This window comes from Halichoerus grypus, chromosome X (genome assembly GCF_964656455.1).
Source record: "Halichoerus grypus chromosome X, mHalGry1.hap1.1, whole genome shotgun sequence".
Lineage (NCBI taxonomy): Eukaryota > Metazoa > Chordata > Mammalia > Carnivora > Phocidae > Halichoerus > Halichoerus grypus.
This window is the reverse complement of record NC_135727.1, coordinates 27,257,941-27,279,569: the sequence shown is the minus strand read 5'-3', so window position 1 is coordinate 27,279,569 and position 21,629 is coordinate 27,257,941. Positions and strand designations below refer to the sequence as shown.

Here is a 21,629-nt window from a genome sequence, read left to right as displayed (position 1 = left end):
TCTCGGGGCGCCTGGGTGGCTCAGTCGTTAAGCATCTGCCTTCGGCTCAGGTCATGATCCCAGGGTCCTGGGATCGAGCCCCGCATCGGGCTCCCTGCTCGGTGGGAAGCCTGCTTCTCCCTGTCCTACTCCCACTGCTTGTGTTCCCTCTCTCGCTGTGTCTCTCTCTGTCAAATAAATAAATAAAATCTTAAAAAAAGAAAATAGATGATTTTTTTAAAAGATTTTATTTATTTATTTATTTATTTATTTATTTATTTAGCAAGCACGAGCAGGGGGGAGGGGCAGAAGAAGAAGGAGAGAGAGAATCCCAAGCCGACTCTTCGCTGAACGTGGAGCCCAACAGGGGGCTCAATCCCATGACCCTGAGATCATGACCTGAGCCAAAACCAAGAGTTAGTCGCTCAAAAGACTGAGCTATCCAGGTGCCTCCAAATCATCTATTTTCTAGCATATTTCTTGTGTACTTGATCAGTTAAGTTTTGAAGGAGGTATATTATAATCTCCCATTATGGTTGTGGTTTTTATCAAAATCTTCTTGTGTTTCTAAGAGTTTTGTTTTAAATCTTAAGCTGCTGTAACAATTTAGTACATAAAGGTTTATGGCTCATCTCTTCATTAAAGATCGAACAATTTATGCCCCTTTTTGTATTGTTTATTGCTTTTAATCTTGAATTCCACCTTTAAAAAAAATAAAACTTAGCAACACACATTTATGATCTCACTGTTTCTACGGGTCAGGAATAGCATGGCCTAACTGAGTCATCTACTTAACAATCTCTCAGGATTTCCATCAAGGTGTCCACTCAGGGTCTCTCACAGGCTGCCATCAATTATCAGCTGGGGCTGCAGTCTTATCTCAAGGCTCAGCTGGGACAGGATCCATGTCCAAGTTCAGTCACATGGTTTTCGGCAGGATTCAGTTCCTCGCTGGCTGTTGGACTGAGGTCCTCAGTTTTTTTGCCAGATGGCTCTCTACATCAGAGTACAAGAACAGCCGGAGAGGGAACATAAGCAGAACAGAAGCCACAATTTTTCACAACCTAATTATGAAAGTGACATCCCATCATTTTTGCCATAGTCTGTGATAAGCAAGTCACAAGGACCAACACACACACAAGAAGAGGGAATTACACAGGGAGTGAATACCAGGAGGTGAGGATTACTTGGAGCCATTTTAGAAGCAGCCTGTCAAAGCCTGGTATAGGTTTGTCAGCCAGCAATCCTCTACTCCCAACATTCTATAGATGGTATTCCAGTGTTTTCCAGCTTTCTGTGTCATATATTAAAACTCTAGTCCTGGGGCACCTGGGTGGCTCAGTCAGTTAAGCATCTGCCTTCAGCTCAGGTCATGATCTCAGGGTCCTGGGATCGAGCCCCTGCATTAGACTCCCGGCTCAGTGGGTCTCTGCTTCTCCCTCTGCCCCCCACCTCCAACTCGGGCTCTCTCACTCACACTCTCACACTCTCTCTCTCTCTCAAATAAATAAATAAACTCTTTAAAAAAAATAGCCTTATAAGAAAAAACCTCTAATCCTGGTTTATTCTCCTTTGTAAGAGTGTCAGTCAGAGTCCAACCAGAAAATAGAAACAGCTCTGAGTATTCAAAATTGAGGGAGGGGTGCCTGGGTGGCTCAGTCAATTAAGCATCTGACTCTTGGTTTCGGCTTAGGTCATGATTTCGGGGTCCTGGAATCAAGCCCCCCATGTCGGGCTCTGCGCTCAGCGGGGAGTCTCCTTTAGGATTCTCTCTCTCCCTCTCCCTTTGCCCCACTACCTGCTTGCACTCTCTCTGTGTGTCTCTCAAATAAATAAATCTTCAAAAAAATAAAAAATAAAATAAAATAGAGGGCTATACGGGGCACCTGGCGGCTCAGTTGGAAGAGCATGTGACTGTTGATCTTGGGGTCATGAGTTCGAGCCCCATGTTGGGTGTAGAGATCACTAAATGAATGAATGAATGAATAAATAAATAAATAAATAAAATAGAGGGAATATAAAAATACAGGGAATGGATTACATAGATAATGGAAGAATTGATAAACCAAACAGGGGACAATAAGGGATAGCCCAGAGATTAAGAAAGGCAGGGAGCATCTACTGCCCCTAGGCTGGGGGGGTGTCAAAGGCAGGAAGTGGTTTTACTGGAGCCCAGGGGCCAGGGTTACTCAGTGGAAGCCTGTCTGGTAGGCGTGGGGGCTACAGAGGAGCTGTAATCACTACTAGCGATGCTATCTGAGGCAGAGAAGGAAGTGAGGAAATACTCTGGCTTCTCCGTATTCCCTGCCTCCAACCATTCACCAATGCCTCCTGTTGTCCAAATCAGCTGGAAACCAGAATGTGTTCTTTCTGCTTGGAAGCTTGCAAGATTTTTGTTCTGATTTTTTGAATTTCTAAAATCATACTTTCTAGTTCTACAGGGTCTTTTTTGTGCTCCGATTCCACATCCTTGGGCGTTCTCATTACTTCTTGTTATAGTTCATTATTTAACAAACATGTATATGACAGAACTGTTCTAAACATTTTACAAATATTAATTTGTTTAATTATTTAATAATTCCCTTCTGACTCTTCCTTTCTACATTAATGGGAGCCACCTGTCTAATTGTTCAAGTTAGTCTTCCTCCCTCTAGTTAATCATTTTCCTTAAATGGGTTATTTCTCTTTGCCTTCTTGTGATTTTGACTCCTTAGCAATTAGGGCAGGCAATTAGCGTCTCTTGAGCAGTGGTAAATGGTAGTGAATGGTAGAAGGTTAAGTAGTTTTTGCTTTTGTGGGTCAGAAATAAACTAGATGAAGAGCCATTATGCCTTTGTGAGGCACAGGGAGGAAGCCTCTCTGTCCCATGTCTCCCTGAATACAAGTGGAAATCTCTTCCAACCGTAGCAATTCAAACCAACAGATTCGTTTTCTTGGAGGTCCACCATGGTCAGCTGAATCAGGCCCCTGTAGGACCTCAGGAAAGCAGGTAGGCAGGACCAGGCTTCATAGAGCAGGCTGAACTTCCTCAGAGAACCACAAAATCACTGTCATTATCCCAGGTTTCCAACAGATATGCCCTGTCCTCTACCACTATCCCTTGACTCTCACCCCGATTTAAGGTGATCAAACAGTCTCAGCCAACCGAAGAAGTAACTCCGGAGCAAAGATCTCTTATTTGAAGTATCCCACATTGGGCAAAAATGGTCAGGCACTAGCAGCTGGAGGCTGCCCAAGAAGAGCATGACCTTGGCTTGAATCTGTTTTTCATCCCCACTAGAGGATCCTAAAAGAAATATGGCCTTAGATGCAGCTTCCAGGCTCCGTCACCTTGCCTACACTGGCTGTTGTGTTATTCTTAGGCAGAATTGAGTAGAAAGTATGCCATGGACATTTGTTCAAGCTGCCATCTTCCCAGAATTTGAGGATAAACCTTTTAACAACCACTTAAAAAAACTCAAAAAATATAGAGAATGGATTTTACTATGCTGTGTGTATCTGTTGCTCTCTTTATGTTTATCCTCCTTGAGATCCATTGAGCTTCATGAATGTGTACAATAAATTAACTCTCAATCAAATACTTTTCAGTTAGTTCATTTCAAACAACTTGTTTTATTTAACTTTCTTTATTTTAAAACTAATTAGTGCTTGATGAAATAAAACTCATACAGAAGCATATAAAGTAAAAAATAAAATTGTGCCCCACCCATAACTTCCCCTAAATCCCTAGTAATTACCATAAATAACAGTTTGATATGTATCTTTCCCAATTTTTTCCAATGTATATTTAGATCTATGGATATATAATTGATTTATTGAACTTTTTTTTAAAGATTTTATTTATTCATTCGAGACACAGAGATACAGAGAGAGAGAGAGCATGAGCAGGGGGAGAGGCAGAGGGAGAGGGAGAAGCAGGCTCCTCGCTGAGCCAGGAGCCGGACGTGGGGCTTGATTCCAGGACCCTGGGATCATGACCCGAGCTGAAGGCAGATGCTTAACCATCTGAGCCACTCAGGCGCCCCTGATTTATTGAACATTTTTAATTTGGTGGAGTGTAAATACAAAAAAGCTTTGTCTCAGGGCAAAGTGGCTCAGTTGGTTAAGCGTCTGCCTTTGGCTCACGTCATGATCCCAGGGTCCTGGGATGGAGCCCCAAGATGGGCTCCCTGCTCAGCAGGGAGTCTGCTTGTCCTTCTCCCTCTGCCTGCAGCTCCCCCTGCTTGTGTGCTCTCTCCCTCTGTCAGATAAATAAATAAAATCTTAAAAAAAAAAAAGAAAAAAAAGCTTTGTCTCCAACCACTCCGCTCAAACAGTGTCTTCTCCCATCCCAGGTCAGGCCTGACCTCTACTGCTCTTTTATTCTCCTTCCCCTCGCTCAGCTGCTTCTGGGTCCCCTAGAGTAAGGGGCGGTGGGGGGTTAGAGAAAAGGAGCCAAGTGTTTTGTTTTCCTTTTTTTTTTAAAGATTTTATTTATTTGTCAGAGAGAGAGAGAGGGAAAAAGCAGGGGGAGAGGCAGAGGGAGAGGGAGAAGCAGGCTTCCTGCTGAGCAGGGAGCCCGACGTGGGGCTCCATCCCAGGACCCGGGGATCATGACCTGAGCCGAAGGCAGACACTTCACCGACTGAGCCACCCAGGCGTCCCCAAGTGTTTTGTTTTTGATGTTTCATTTTTGTTTTTATTTTTACTTATCTGGTCTCTTTTGTCGCTCTTTCCTGCCTAATATAGGCTGGCCTTGATGTCCTCAGCGTGGCAGGTATCCCTAATGCTTGCTTTTGGGGGAGGTAGAGGTTAGGAGGACACATAGATGGATTCTTCAGAGATGCCAAAAAAATCTCCACACTGCACAGTTCCCCAGTTTGAACACTGGGCTCTCTTGCTGATTTACTTGCAACCTTCCTTCAGTTTCTATCCCTGATAGTATACCTCATGGCCTCTTACTAACTGGGGATGCCTCACCTCAACAGGTTACCTGCTGAAAGCAGGATAACTTCACAAAAGCTGGAGTCCAGCTTCATTCTGAGGCACCTACTTGTTTCTTGGGAAACTCAAGCATCCTCCCCATGCCGACCAATGGGAGAACAAGCCCCTCCCCCCCCCAACTTGTGCCTTCTCTCCTTACCCTGCTGTGGTAGGTTATTTTATTCCACCTGCGGCATTCTCTGGGGGAGAAGTGGGAATCCTCTACGTTCACAGATGCCCCCAAATTCCAGGAGGCATGTGTCAAGTTCTCAAAAATTCTTTCACCACCCTCCATGCTAGTGGCGCTCCCGGGGCAGTCCTCTGTGGCAGGCGTGAAGGATCGTTGCTGGGCTCTCCCTTCAAGAAAGAATTTGCCATTTAGCTGCAAGGAGTGAACGTAGCTGAGAGCCTCCAGCAGCAGCACCTTCAGGATCCACTGCAGTGGGTTTTTTTTTTTTAAGATTTTATTTATTTATTTGTCAGAGAGAGAGAGAGCATGAGCGGGGGAACGGCAGAGGCAGAGGGAGAAGCAGACTCCCCGCTGAGCAGGGAGCCCGACGGGGGGCTCAATCCCAGGACCCTGGGACCATGACCTGAGCCGAAGGCAGACGCTTCACCGGCTGAGACACCCAGGCGCCCCCACTGCAGTGTTTTAACCAAGATTTACTTTCTGGGCATCCTCCAGCCAATGACTGACTGAGCATGGCAGGGGTACTAGGACCTGTCCATTTTCTGCCCAACATGGGATTCCTCTAACAGGCAATCTTTGCTCCGGAGCTCACCATTGGGTTGGCTGAAACTTTGTCAGATCTGCATGGTGGTCTCAGGTTCTTTCTGCCCAATCCTACTTTCTGCCCCCTTTAGAGATGTCATATCTGCATCACCATCTGCACGCTCTCCCTGCTCAGTTCTGTACCTCCCCCCCACCCAGCCATTTCTTTTCACAGGTATGAAATGTGTATCATCGTCTGAAGTTTTCCCTGTCCAATTCCTCTTCCCTCCCTTGACATCTCCCCGGAGTTTACCTACCCAATAAACTTCTGACCCTCTTAACTCACTCTCAGCCTCTGCTTCCCAGAAGACCCAGATTAACAGTGTCCAAATTTCTGCAGCTCAGCAGCCACCCTAGCATTGAGGAATTCTCTTGGATCCCCCACATTTGAAGAGGAAAACCACATCATTCATCACCTTAGTCTGTCAACCCCTGAATCTGATGTCTGGTTTGTGTGTCAATAAATTTGCCGCAAATTTCTGGTCTTCTCTTCGTATGGACTTAGTGATGTGGCAAGTATGATGGCTGAAGAACCAATTCTGTATTTTTGTGCATGCTGGAGGGGGTGCCTGGCAGGTCCTTGGTCCATTCTTTAGAAAGTGGACCTCACACTGGGAGGCTGGTGTGGGCCACGGACTGGTGGCTGATTCTGGACTGGGTGCCCTACACCAAGGGCAAGTCTAAGGATGAGTAAACTGACCCTCCTCAGACCCCTCTGGTGTCTGCTGGTGCGGCTGTCTCCTTCCATGTTAGCTCCTGCCATGCCTGAAACAGCCCATGCCCTCAAGATGCACCTCAAGGAAACTGACAGCATGACTTAGGACTCTGTTTCTGAAAATAGCTTTCATGTTTGAATGTGCACAGCATTAAACCTTGCTCTGAAACCTGCAGAAGAAGAAGGAGGAGGAGGAGGAAATGGACCTCAGCTTTGAGCATTAGCAAAATTCCAAAACAGGACAATTCTCATTTGAATTTTACATGTGCACACGCATGCACACACACGTTATATGCACACAGATATGTTTATATATGTTGTTTATAATACTGAAATCATGCTGCTTATTTCTACACTTGCTTTTAAAAATCCACACAATACATAGACTGTCCAACACCAAGAATGAACCCTAATGTAAACTATGAACTTTGGGTGATAATGATGTGTCAACATAGGTTCATCAATTGTAAAAATCTACCACTGTGTTATAGGATGTCAATTGTTGAGGGGGGGGTTGTGCATGTGTGAGGACCTGGGGTATTTGAGAATGCTCTGTACTTTCTGCTCAATTTTGCTGTAAACCTGAAACTGCTCTAAAAATAAAGTTTATTAATTTAAAAAAAGTTCGAAATGTGACAGTAGCAACTTATCTAATTCTTTTGTTATGTAGAATTCTATTACATGGGTTACTATGATTTATTTAACCAGCCCCCTATATTTAAGGGTTTTTCATCAATTTTTCATCTTTATCATTAATTCCACAGTGATCAATACTATATATCCAGCTTTAAGTATTTCTACACAATAGATTCACCAAAATGTAGTGGCTAGGTCAAAGAGTCTGGACGTTTAAAATATTTATAGATATACAATGTTTATAGATATACAAAATGCTTTCCAACAATACTGACCCAGTGTATGATCCTACCACAGTGTTGAGTAGCTGTTTCTCTGCACACTTGCCAACACTGGAAATGCCAATATTTTGAATCTTTACCAATCTGATAGGTCAAATGAAATATTTTGATTTGTATTTCTTTGGTTATTAATGAGGCGGAGTATCTTTCATACATTTACTAACCATTTGGGTTTTTTTTTTTTTTTTTAAAGATTTTATTTATTTATTTGACAGAGAGAGAGAGACAGCGAGAGAGGGAACACAAGCAGGGGGAGTGGGAGAGGGAAAAGCAGGCTTCCCCGCGGAGCAAGGAGCCCGATGCGGGGCTCGATCCCAGGACCCCGGGATCATGACCTGAGCCGAAGGCAGACGCTTAACGACTGAGCCACCCAGGCGCCCCCATTTACTAACCATTTGTATATTCTCATATCCTTTGTCCATTTTTCTAATGTCTTGTTGGTCTTATTGATTTGTAAGAATTCTTTTTTGTATTAAGTAAAGTCTTGTCTGTCATATGTGTTGCAAATATATCTTCCCAATTTGTTTTTTTAAAGATTTTATTTTATTTTTTTAAGGATTTTATTTATTTATTTGAGAGAGAAAGTGAGAGAGAGAGAGCACGAGGGGGGAGGGTCAGAGGGAGAAGCAGACTCCCTGCTGAGCAGGGAGCCTGATGCAGGACTCAATCCTGGGACTCCCAGGATCATGACCTGAGCCAAAGGCAGTCGCTTAATCAACTGAGCCACCCAGGCGCCCCAATTTGTTGTTGTTGTTGTTGTTTTTAAGATTTATTTATTTATTTTAGAGAGAGAGCAAGCGAGCAGGGGGATGGACAGAGGAAGAGAGAGAGAGAGGGAAAGAATCTCAAGCAGACTTCCCGCTGAGTGTGGAGCCTGACACGGGGCTCCACGCAAGGCTCGATACAATGACCCTAAGATCAGGACCTGAGTCAAAGCCAAGAGTAGGATACTTACCTGACTGCACCACCCACGCACCCCTGTTTTTTTAATCTTTATTTATGGTGTTTTATGCTTTGCAGGTTTTAAAGTTTTTTTTATGTCGTTGAATTTATGTCTTTTTGCTCTTAGAGCTTCTTGGTTTTGAGCCACGCTTACAAAAGCCTCACCCATTTTTTTTCATATACTATTTTTATGGTTCTATTATATCTTTGGTACATTTCAATGTATTTTTGGAGTAAGGAATGAGGTAGTACATCATCTTTATTTTTCCAGCTGGCTAGCTAGTTTTCCAGACACCTTTACTAGACAATGTTATCTTTTCTCTACTGATTTCAAAATGCTACCTTTACCAAAATCTAAATTGTTGTATGCACTTGGTTTATTTCCAAACTTTCTATTCTGCTTCTTTTTTTTTTTTTTTTAAGTAGGCTCCACGCTCAACTTGGGGCTTGAACTCATCACCCTGAGATGAAGAGTTGCATGTTCTACCACCATCCAGGCACCCCTGCTTCTTCTTATTTTAATTACCATATCATACTTTTAAAATTGTAACCTTACAATTGTTTTAATATCTAGTAGAGCTAGATTTCCCTCTAATTTATTTTTTATACCTTCCCCAGACACTCTTGCATGTTTTTACTTAGACGAATCTTTTTTTTTCAAAGATTTTATTTATTTATTTGAGAGAGAGAGATAGCAAGAGAGAGCATGAGCAGGGGCTAGGGGGAGAAGCAGGCTCCCCACTGAGCAGGGAGCCTGATGTGGGGCTCAATCCCAGGATCATGACCTGAGCTGAAGGCGGACGCTTAACTGACTGAGCCACCCAGGAGCCCCTACTTAGACGAATCTTGAAGATCATTTTTTCAACTATTCTAAAAGTACTATGGGGTTTTAAAATCAGGATTGCTATAGGGGCACCTGGCTGGCTCAGTTGGTAGAGTACGCAACTCTTGATCTCAGGGTTGTAAGTTCAAGCCCCATGTTGGGTGTAGAGATTACTTAAAAATAAAACCTCAAAAAAAGAAAATAAAATCAGAATTGCTATAAATTTATAAATCAGTTTAGGAGTAATCAACACCTTCGCAAAATTCAATCTCTTGATGTCTCTCTGGAAAAAATTAGTTTCCCTAATATAGGTTTTACACAATTTCTTCATTAATATAGTAATTCATGGCACCTATAATGTGCAAGGCACTGTTTAAGATGTTAGACATAAAAAATAAAGTTCCTGTTTTGGTGGAGCTTACAATCTAGTGGGAGAAAAAGAACAGTATTTTAAAAAACAAATAAACATATAATATGACAATTGGTGACAAGTGCTATAAAGAAAATAAAGCTGGGGGCGCCTGGGTGGCTCAGTCAGTTAAGTGTCTGACTCTTGATTTTGGCTCAGGTCATGATCTCAGGGTCATGAGATCAAGCCCTGCATTAGGCTCCACGCTCAGCAGGGAGTCTGCTTGAGATTCTCTTTCTCTCTCTCCCTCTCTCCTCCCTCCTCCGTGTGTGTGTGTGTGTGTGTGTGTGCGTGCACGCACTCTCTCAAATAAATACATCTTTAAAAAAAGAAAAGAAAGCTGGGTAAGAGGATAGAGAATAAAGGGAGAAAAATGCTATTTTATATAGAGTGGTCAGGGAAGGCCTTTCAGATAGGTGAAACTTGATCAGAAACTTAAAGGAGGTGAACAAACCAGCCATGTGAATATCAGGGCATTATAGGATGTAAGTACAAAGCCCTAAGGCTCAAGCATGATTGGTTTATTTGAGAAACAGCAAGGAAGCTGGTGTGCCTGAAGTGCAGGTGTTAAGATCTGAGTGGTAACTAGAAGCCAGCTTATGTAACTCCTTACGGGTCATGGAAGGACTTTGAATTTTATTCTGAGTGGGTTTAAAAGCCACTGGGAGGTTTTATTTTTTATTTTTAAAAAAGATTTATTTATTTTATATATATATAGAGAGAGAGTGTGTGCATGGGGTGGAGGACAGAGGGAGAGGGAGAGAAGCAGACTCCCTGCTGAGTGTGGAGCCAGAGCCCAATGTGGGGCTTGATCCCACGACCCTGTGACCATGACCTGAGCCAAAATCAAGTCGGACACTCAAATGACCGAGCCACCCAGACACCCCATCACTAGGAGGTTTTAAAGAAAGAAGCGTCCTGTCTCATTTATTCTTTTAGATGATCACTGTCATTTCTATACGGAGAATAGGGGAATAAAAGTGGAAGCAGGGAGACCAGTTACATCCAGGAGAGAGATGGTGGTAGCTTGGGATAGGGTGGTAGTGGTGAGGGTTTTGTGTGGTCAGAACACAAAGAAGTAAGCTAGGGATCTCTTCTATCCACAGGCATTTGCCAATCTAGAGGTGCTCCTTAAGTGAGGGTAGCAGATGAGACAATGAGTTAGTGACCTGAAGCTACCAGAAAGGTAGGCCCTAGACCCTAGATAACTTCTCTCTCTCTCATTCTCTCTCTCTCTCTCTCTGTCACACACACACACACACACACACACACACACACAGGAAACAGTGGACAGGCAAGCAGTGCTTATGAGTGGGAATTGGGAACCAAAGAGATGGAGCTCAGTTGGAGGTGAGTACCAGCGAAAGGGGGACTCCTAGGGCCACACAGACCCTGTTCTGGAGACAGAACTCAGAGAACTGCACTCTGGAAATGGGGACACAAAAAATCCTCAAGCATTGCTTCCAGACTGCTAATGCCTTCAGGTGAGCCATCAGGTGACTGGTGGGAGATTTGGAAGAGGGGAGAAACCCACAGAGGTTAGCGAAGCATGCAGGCATGCTTTTATCCTCAGGGTGTCTGCCTACTTCCAAGAGGCATCTGAGAAGCTGAGTTGCTTCATGGAGCTAGGTGTACAAGAGTTGGAATCTGGGGTAAACTATTCCCGGCTTTGGGCTTGGAAACTAGAGGATTACACTCCAGGAGTAAGGATGACCCAGAATTAAATCAGTCTTCATTAAGTCTACATTTCCACTTTGTCATTTAAACAGCTCAGAAAACATCAAGGTTTAAGCTTGGATTAAGGTAATCCCATACTTAGTACCCCCAGGCACCTGGAGAGGAGCAAACAAATCTTTTCTAGGAAAAGAGAATATTGCAGACTTCAAATTATTTCTATAAATAATTTTCAAATATAACATCCAACACATGATTAAAGGTAACCAGATCCATAGTGAGAGACAACACACAATGAGCAAGAACCATCAGAAACCATAGACAATAGAAACAGACTCACTAGGATGCTAGATACTGAGAAAAGCCTTATTTAAACATTTCTGTAGGAAATAGAAATTAGAAAAGTGATAGTACAGTTTTGAAAATAAACTAACTAGGGGCACCTGGGTGGCTCAGCTGGTTAAGTGTCTGCCTTCAGCTCAGGTCATGGTCCCAGGGTCCTGAGATTGAGCCCCACATCGGGCTCCCTGCTTAGCGGGGAGCCTCCTTCTCCCTCTTCCTCTGCCGCTCTCCCAGCTTGTGCTCTCTCTTTCTGTCAAATAAATAAATAAAATCTTAAAAAAAAGAAAACAAACCAACTAGAAATTATAGAAGTGAAAATTATAACCAAAATTAAGATCTTGGTAGATAGGTTTCAGAGTAGATTAAACACAGCTAAAAACAGAATCAATTAACCAGAAGAGAAACTAAAGGAAATTGTTCAAATGAATCTATTTTTTCAACTGCAGACCCAGGAGCCAGAAGATAATAGAAAGAGATCTTTTTTTTTTTAAGATTTATTTATTTATTTGTTTGACAGAGAGAGAAAGAGCACAAGCAAGGGGGGGCAACAGGCAGAGAGAGAGGGAGAGGGAGAAGCAGGCTCCCCACTGAGCAGAGAGCCTGACATGGGGCTTGATCCCAGATCCCAGGACCCTGGGATCATGACCCCAGCCAAAGGCAGACACCCAACCGACTAAGCCACCCAGGTGCCCCTAGAAAGAGATCTTTAAAGTATTAAAAGAATACTTTCAATGCCAACTTAGTTACACCAATTCTCTACAGGTGAAAATATCTTTCAAAATTGAAGCAAAATATGGGAAACAGAAAAAAAGAGCAAGGGGGGCGCCTGGGTGGCTCAGTCGTTAAGCGTCTGCCTTTGGCTCAGGTCATGATCTCAGGGTCCTGGGATCGAGCTCCGCATCGGGCTCCCTGCTCAGCAGGAAGCCTGCTTCTCCCTCTCCCACTCCCCCTGCTTGTGGTCCCTCTCTTGCTGTGTCTCTGTCAAATAAATAAATAAAATCTTTAAAAAAAAAAAAAAGACAAAAAGAGCAAGGTAGCTTTATTCATAATTGCCAAACCATGGAAGCAACCAAGATGTCCTTCAAAAAGTGAATGGATAAATAAACTGGTACATCCAGGGGCGCCTGGGGGGCTCAGTCAGTTAAGTGTCTGCCTTCGGCTCAGGTCATGATTCCAGGGTCCCAGGATCGAGTCCCATGTTGGGCCCCCTGCTCAGCAGAGAGTCTGCTTCTCCCTCTGACCCTCCCCCTTCTCGTGCTCTCTCTCTCACTCTGCCTCTCTCAAATAAATAAATAAAAATCTTAAAATAAATTAATTATTTAAAATTAAAAAAATAAACTGTGGTACATCCAGATGACAATGGAATATTATTCAGTGTTAAAAAATGAAATGAGCTATCAAGCCACAAAAAAGACATGGAAGAATCTTAAATGTATATTACTAAGTGAAAGAAACCAATCTGAAAAGGCTACATACTGTATGAATCCAACTACATATATGACATTCTGGAAAAGGCAAAACTATGGAGACAGTAAAAAGATCAGTGGTTGCCAGGAGCTTGGGGGAGGGATAGATGAATAGGTGGAACACAGAGGATTTTTTAGAGCAGTGAACTATTCTTTTTTTTTTAATTTTTAGTAATCTCTACACCCAACATGGGGCTTGAACTCACGACCCCAAAATCAAGAGTTGGATGCATAACCGATTGAGCCAGCCAAGCACCCCTAGAGCAGTGAACTATTCTATATAACATATAATGGAGGATACATGTCATTACACATTTGTCAAAAACCATAGAATACACAACACAAAGAATGAACCCTAACATAAACTATGGCCTGCTACAACATGGATGAACCTTGAAGACATTATGCCAAGTGAAAGAAGCCAGTCACAAAGGACCACATATTATACAGTTCCATTTATATGAAATGTCAGACAGGAATTGTGAGGAAGAGGGGCACCTGGGTGGCTCAGTTGGTTATGCATCCAGCTCTTGGTTTTGGCTCAGGTCATAATCTCAGGGTCATGGAATCGAGCCCCACATTGGGCTTCATGCTCGGCAGGGGGTCTGTTTGAGATTCTCTCTCTCCCTCTCCCTCTGCCCCTCCCCCCCAACTCGTGCACGCACTCTCTCTCTCTCTCAAATAAATAAATAAATAAAATATTTAAAGGAATTGTGAGGAAGAGAGGAGCTTCTTCAGGGTACCAGCAGTAGTAAAACATGATAACATCACTTAGAGTTCATACTCAGGAGAAAGTCACACCTTGACTAAGTAAATACTAAGAACAGGTTTGAGACCTGGTGGATCTGAACACTAAGAGTCAAAAGGAAGGTGCCTCAAAACTGCACTGAACAAGAGGCTTAAGAAAGAAGGCAGTAACTTGGAAGGGAGAAGTATCTATTGGAGAAGTATCTATTGGAGGAATAGCATCACAGAATCAGAAGTTCAAATGACCCTTCCCCCCAAAAGCACCATTTATTAAAGAAACTGTACTTCATCATGTCAACAGAAGAGGGTGCTCTTGAACCAATAAACCAAATAAGGCATCCAAACTTTTCCCCCATTGCATCAACTATTATTGCTGAACCAAGAACTCCTACAACAGTTTATAACGACTAGAAAAAGGAACCCAACATCCACACAAAGCTATTATAAGAAAAAAAATGAGTTAAATATATTAAACAAGCAATTACAGATGTGAAAGAATACTATGAATCAAAAATTCAAAAACTCAGAATAGAAACAAACAGGAAAATGTGAACTGGGTGCTGACTGAACTCAGGAAAAAAAATTGAAGAAAAAGACAAAATCATCTCAGAAGACCAAATTATGAAGTAAAAGGAGAATGGATATGATCAAATAATACAGGAAAGGAAAGAAAGAATGACAATGAAAAAGAGCCAGGAGAACCAAAACAAAATAAAGAGGTAAAGAGGAAACTGCTAGATATAACATATCTGAATCTCTTAAAAAGAAAAAGCAGATTGGGGCGCCTGGGTGGCTCAGCTGGTTAAGCAACTGCCTTCAGCTCAGGTTACGATCCTGGAGTCCCAGGATCAAGTCCCACATTGGGCTCCCTGCTTAGCGGGGAGTCTGCTTCTCCCTCTGACCTCTCCCCTCTCATGCTCTCTCTCTCTCTCTCAAATAAATAAATAAAATCTTTAAAAAAAAAAGAAAAGAAAAAGCAGATAATGAACAGAAGTAATATTTTTTAATTAAAATCTCAACAAAACTTTCTAGAGTAAAAGAACACCTGATTCTACATATTTAAAGAGTCCATTTTAGGGGCTCCTGGCTGGCTCAGTCCATGGAGCATGTGACTATTGATCTCGGGGTTGTAAGTTCGAGTCCCACATTGGGTGTACAGATTACTTAAAAAGAAAATTTTTTAAAAAATTAAAAATGAATAAAGAGTCCATTTTATAATTGGGAAAACTGACCATCAACTCTGAGACACAGTCTAATAAAACAGACATTAATGATAAAGAAAAAATCCTTTGGATCTACAGGCAAAAAGAACAAAAAACTGAAAACAAGTGACCTACAAAAAAGAAAATCCGGTGGCATCAAACCACTTGATAGGATTATATGAAGTAAGACAAGAGTGTAGAAACACTTTAAAGAAACTCAAGTAAAAAAATTGTGTGCCACAGATTTTAGTTTTAAACTTTCAAGAACTGAAGATATTTTGTATTCAAGAACTCTTTCTGAGGATTCTACCAGGGGTCAAGTTTCATCCAACTAAGAGAGGATTGGAAATTTTTGGCAAAAGAATAGATAATGAGAATTGAATAGGTTTAATTATAAATCTGAGACTAAAACAAATATGAGAATCAAGAGTTGAAGAATGCTCTCTGACAAAGTAGAAATACAACCCAAAAAGGAAGTGAAGGAGAAATGTAGAAGTAACTCAGTGATTGCCATATAGGCCATAGGTGGGAGTCAAAGGATATCATTTTTTTTTTAAGATTTATTGTTTTATTTGAGAGGGAGAGTAAGCACACAAGCCAGGGTGTGGGGGAGGTGGCAGACGGAGAGGGAGTGAAAGAATCTCAAGCGGGCTCCACGCCCAGCTGCATGAGAGGCTTGACTCAGGGCTCCATCTCAAGACCCTGAGATCATGACCTGAGCTGAAACCAAGAGTCAGACATTCAACCGACTGAGCCACCCAGGAGCCCCTCAAAGGATATCATTTTAAACTAGCAAACCAAATAGCAGAAACCTAGGTAGTGAGGAAAATGGGGACGAAGAGCTGAGATCCTTAGGAATTCCAGTATAGACCACCCCATCTATCCTAGTTGATGGCTTCACTGAAGCTTCCTTATGCTCTGACCCTTGAGGTAGCGCTTAAAGTATTTCAAGTATTCAACAAGCTCCGTGCTAGACAACCTCTCTCGCCCTTCTCTCCCGCCAGCCTAGGCCATTCATTACATAACACTTCTCAATTCTGTTTTGTAATCCTATGGTGACACTCCCTCTCTCTCACATTCTCAACCCACAAAAAAAGAACACTGTACCTGCCTGCTTTGCCAGTGGTCCCACTTCTAGCCAGAGACTCCAGCTTCCACGGAGCCTGCCAAGGGGCTTCCAGAGCGGCTTTATTTATACAGATTTGCACAACCCATTTGTCTGTAGGCAGAAAAGTGCTGAAATTTAAAGTTTTTTAAAAATCCTAAGCTGTGATTTTATTTATTTGAGAGAGAGAGAACGAGCAGAGCGACAAGCAGACTTCCCACTGAGCAGGGAGCCCGATGCGGGACTTGATCCCAGAACCCTGGGATCATGACCTGAGCCGAAGGCAGACGCTTAACCCACTGAGCCACCCAGCCACCCCAGCTGTAACCGTTTTCTTTAGGCCATAGCCAGTTGCTTGCTAAGCAAGCCATAAAAGCAGACAGGAGGTAGATAGTTCAGGAAAAAAAATATGAAAGATAATGCTGGTTTTTTTGTTTGAGGTCAATGTTTCTTATCATATTAAGGCAATACCCATCTATTCCTGTTTCAGTAAGGTTTTATAAAATACAAGGAAATTCTCAGATGTCTTTTTGGGCATATATCAAGAGGATCATATGTTTTCTACCTTTTCCCTACTAATATAATAAATATTATAATATTAATATATTTCATTGTACTGAAGCACCTTCGCATTTCTAACATAAATTCCATGTGGTCATGGTTAATATGTGATGGCATTCTTTTGTTAGTATCTTATTAGAGGTTTTTTTTGTTTTTTTTTTTAAATATTTTTATTATTTATTTGACAGAGAGAGACACAGCGAGAGAGGGAACACAAGCAGCGGGAGTGGGAGAGGGAGAAGCAGGCTTCCCGCAGAGCAGGGAGCCCGATGCGGGGCTCGATCCCAGGACCCTGGGATCATGACCTGAGCTGAAGGCAGACGCCCAACGACTGAGCCACTCAGGCACCCCTCTTATTAGAGTTTTTGCAGCAATATTTTAAGTGATATTTCATCAAATTTATTTTGAACAATCCCTTTTTCTTGACCGATTTTTTTCCTTCCAAATCATCTTCTTTCAAGAGCAGTGCTCATATGCATACCACAGCCCAGCAACCATATATGGTCCCTGTTCAGTCCAGGATTCCTTCACATACCATGTCTTAGCCCAACATAAAGGAGGCCTCATAGAGCCCACAGTCCTTAACCATAGTAGCCATTAAGGTGAGGGATGGCCCTCTGCCCAGTTCAGGACCCTTATGCAGACTTCCACTTCCATAATCGCTGAGCAATCTTCTAACACATACCAGACCAGTAGGATTTCTCCTGTCTATATCCATAGCACTGTTTAGCATAATAGGGCCTGCTTAAGATTCTCTCTCTCCCTCTGCCCCTCCCCTACCTTCTCATCTCTCTCTCCCCCTCCCTCCCTCTCAAAAAAAAAAAAAATTCTCTTTATCAGAAAATACCATAAGGTGAAAAGACAAGTCACAGAATGGAGTAGATATCTGCAAATAAATCCAGTAGAAAAAATGGCCGTTTTCCAAAATGAATAAAGAATTCCTACAAATTGGTAAGACAAAAGACAACATAATAGAAAAATAGGCTAGAGACCTGAGTAGTCACTCCATAAAACTGTAAATCCAATTAGATAATAAACATATGAAAGTTTGGGGCACCTGGGTGGCTCAGTTGGTTAAGCGACTGCCTTCGGCTCAGGTCATGATCCTGGAGTCCCTGGATCGAGTCCCGCATCAGGCTCCCTGCTCAGAGGGGAGTCTGCTTCTCCCTCTGACACTCCCCCCCTCTCATGCTCTCTCTCTGTCTCATTCTTTCTCTCTCAAATAAATAAATAAAATCTTTAAAAAATATATGAAAATTTGCTTAACCTCATTAGTAATCAGAGAAATGCAAATTAAAACTACAATGTGATGCTATTGCATGCCCACCTGACTGGTGAAAACTAAAAGCCTGACACTAACAATGGCTGACAAGAACATGGAGCAATAATGAGACTGTAAATTGTTGCAACCACCTTTGAAAATTGTCTGATATTATTCACTAAATTTGAAAATATACATATTTCATGAATGAGCAGTTCCACACAGATATATATCTGGCAGAAATACCTTTCCATGTACCCTATAATATATAATATATATATGTATATGTTTAATAGAAGCTGTCCTTCAAAAGTAGAATGAATAAAACATGCCATGTTCATCTAATGGACTGCTATATAACAATGAAAACAAACTACAGATACAAACAAAAACTTACAGTGTGAAAAAAAAACTTAGGGTGTAGAGAGTAGAGTTGTCGGTTCTTGTTTGGTCACTTATGTGAGTGAGATTTGTATCATGGCTTACAGGGGCAGCAATAAAGTTAAGGTGCCTTTTTTTTTAAGATTTATTTATTCTAGAGAGACAGAGATCTGAGAAAGAGCACGAGAGAGCAAGCGGGGGGAGGGGCAGAGGGAGAGAATCTTTAAGCAGACTCCCCGCTGAGCACAGAGTCCTATCTGGGGCTCGATCCCACAACCCATGAGATCATGTCCTGTGCCAAATGATGCTTAATTGACTGAGCCACCCAGGCGCCCCAAGAGAATTTCTTAATTTTAACGCACTTAAAGTCATCAGTCTGTTCCTGGGCTCTCTGTTCCGCCCTACTGGCTGACTTATCTTTATTTGTGTTAATATCACAATGTATTAATCAATATAGCTTTACAATGAGTCTTGATATCTGCTACAGCAATTCCTCCCACCCTGTTCAACAGTGCCTTGGCTATCCTTGGCCCTGTAGATTTCCATGTATGTGTTTGAATTAGCTTGTCAAATTCTACAAAGAAAACCTGCTGGGATTTTAGTTGTAATCTACAGATTACATTGCATCTATAGATCATTGCATTGAATCTATAGATCATTTTACATTTTTACAATTGTTGGTTCATTCCCTGGGTGAAATCTGAAACCACCTCCCCCCTCACAAACACAGTGAGCAGGAAGAGACCCAAGAAAGAGACAGAGCACTCCAGGTTGGTTGGGGGCAGTCTTCATAAGCAAGGGAGCTTCCATACATACAAAGCTTGTTTTGGGTGGTCACATTCTCTCAATGACCTCCTCTGACAACAATATTTAGTCTTCTACTCCATGAACACAGTGTATCTCTTCATTAGTTTAGGTCTTTTTCTTTTTAAGGATCCACCTACTTATTTTGGAGAGAGAGGGAGAGGGCAGGGAGAGAGAGAATCTCAAGCAGACTGCCTGCCAAGCACAGAGCCCCACTCAGGGCTAGATCCCACGACCCCGAGATCACCACTGGAGCCGAAATCAAGAGTCAGATGCCCAATTGACTGAGCTACCCAGGCGTCTCTGTTTAGGTCTTCTTTAATATTTAATAAGGTTTTATATTTTTATCCATAGAATATATAAACTTCTCCTATTATATTTGTTTCAAGGCTTTTCCAACATTTTATTGTGATGTTCAAAAATACAAAAAAGGTGAGAGAATATTACAGTGAACACCCATATACCCACCACCCTGATTTTTATGATTAACATTTCACTATACTTGCTTTGTCATGTATTATTCATCTCCCCAACTCTCCATCCATCCATTAATCCATGTCATTCTTGGTGTATTTCAAAGTAAATTGCAGACATCAGTGTAGAGGCTACTTTTAGGCAACAGGATTGAGGAATGGAAACTTAATCAAGGCAAAAGGGCCCACAGCAACCACCTAGCTGAATGCAGACAGGCTCATTAAGCCACCCACCTCAAAATAGCCATAAGCCTTAACTGACCAATTACAACCAGGCACAGTTCCTAAGATTACCAAAAAAGGGAAAATTCCATATGTCCCCATACTCCCTTACTCCGCCCTCTAACTGTGGCCCCTCACCAACGCCTTGTTGCAGACAGTCTCTGCTTTGCTGTCCTGCCCACCACTCCCTTGTGGTGTATTCAATAAACTTCTATCTCTTTTGTTCTGCCTTGGGTGAATTATTTCACTGTCTGCACCATCAGCCTCCACCCTATCAGGTTGCCCCACATTTAGTGCCCCCCCCCATCCAATCGGGAGACCGCACATTTGGTGGCCTTCATGATTGGTACACTTACTCCGAAATTCCTCAATATGATATTCCAAGGTTTTTACATGATGCTACTGGCATATTGCATCCTTTTCTTTTAATTTCCATTTTTCTATTTGTTGTCATCATATGGGAAAAAAATTAAATTTTATATATAGATCTTTTATCTAGCATCCTTGTTGAACAGTCCCATTAATTCTAATCATTGATCTGTATGTACTTTTAGAACATTTACATACATAGTCATGTCATGTGCAAATAATAAAAATTCTGGTTTATCCTCTCAAAACCTTATACCATTTTCCCCTTGCTACACTGCATAGGACTTCCACCACAAATGTTAAAGAGAAATGGTGATGATAGTGGGCATCTCTGTTATGTTCATGATCTCAAAGGAAAAGCTTTCAATTGTTCACCATTAAATATGATGATGGCTTTAAATTTTTTCAAGATCCTTATCAAATTAAGAACATTCTTGTCTAAAAAAAATTAAAAGAAAATTAAAAAAGAACATTCTCATCTTTTCTTATTTTGCTATTAGTTTTTAATATGAGTGGATATTGAATTCTTTTAAGAGATTTTATTTTTAAGTAATCTCTACACCTGATGTGGGGCTTGAACTTACAACCCCAAGATCAAAAGTTGCATGCTCCACCAACTTAGCCAGTCAGGCACCCCTGAATGGATATTGAATTTTTTATGTTTTTTCTGCATCTTCTGAGGTTACCACAAGATTTTCCCTTTTAATACGTTAATATGGAATAGCCAAAGCAATCCTGAAAAAGAAAGCAAAGCTATTGTCATCACAATTCTGGACTTCAAGCTCTATTACAAAGCTATAGTCATCAAGACAGTATGGTACTGGCACAAAAACAGACACATAGACCAATGGAACAGAATAGAGAGCCCAGAAATGGACCCTCAACTCTATGGTCAACTAATCTTCGACAAAGCAGGAAAGAATATCCAATGGAAAAAAGATAGTTTCTTCAACAAATGTTGTTGGGAAAACTGGACAGCAACATGCAGAATGAAACTGGACCACTTTCTTACACCATACACAAAAATAAATTTCAAATGGATGAAAGGCCTAAATGTGAGACAGGAATCCATCAAAATCCTAGAGGAGTGGGGCGCCTGGGTGGCTCAGTCATTAAGCGTCTGCCTTCGGCTCAGGTCATGATCCCAGGGTCCTGGGATCGAGTCCCGCATCGGGCTTTCTGCTCGGCAGGAAGCCTGCTTCTCTCTCTCTCCCACTCCCCCTGCTTGTGTTCCTGCTCTCGCTGTCTCTCTGTCAAATAAATAAATAAAATCTTTAAAAAAAAAAAAAAATCCTAGAGGAGAACACAGGCAGTAACCTCTTTGGCCTCAGCTGAACAACTTCTTACTAGACACGTTGCTGGAGGCAAGGGAAACAAAAGCAAAAATGAACTATTGGGACTTCATCAAGATAAAAAGCTTCTGCACAGTGAAGGAAACAATCAACAAAACTAAAAGGCAGCCTGCAGAATGGGAGAAAATATTCGCAAATGACCTATCAGATA

At 41.9% G+C, this 21,629-nt stretch overlaps 1 long non-coding RNA gene across 1 annotated transcript in view; it reads right to left on the bottom strand.

Moving 5' to 3' along the window:
- Positions 1–633: 633 nt before the first annotated feature.
- The window catches only part of LOC118544032 (uncharacterized), a 66,494-nt gene continuing 45,498 nt past the window's right edge, over positions 634–21,629 (bottom strand). The window contains exons 3-4 of the long non-coding RNA XR_013444698.1: positions 5,102–5,298; positions 634–975 (exon numbers count right to left, since the gene is read on the bottom strand). This is a non-coding gene — a long non-coding RNA (uncharacterized LOC118544032). The remainder of the gene's footprint in view (positions 976–5,101; positions 5,299–21,629) is intronic.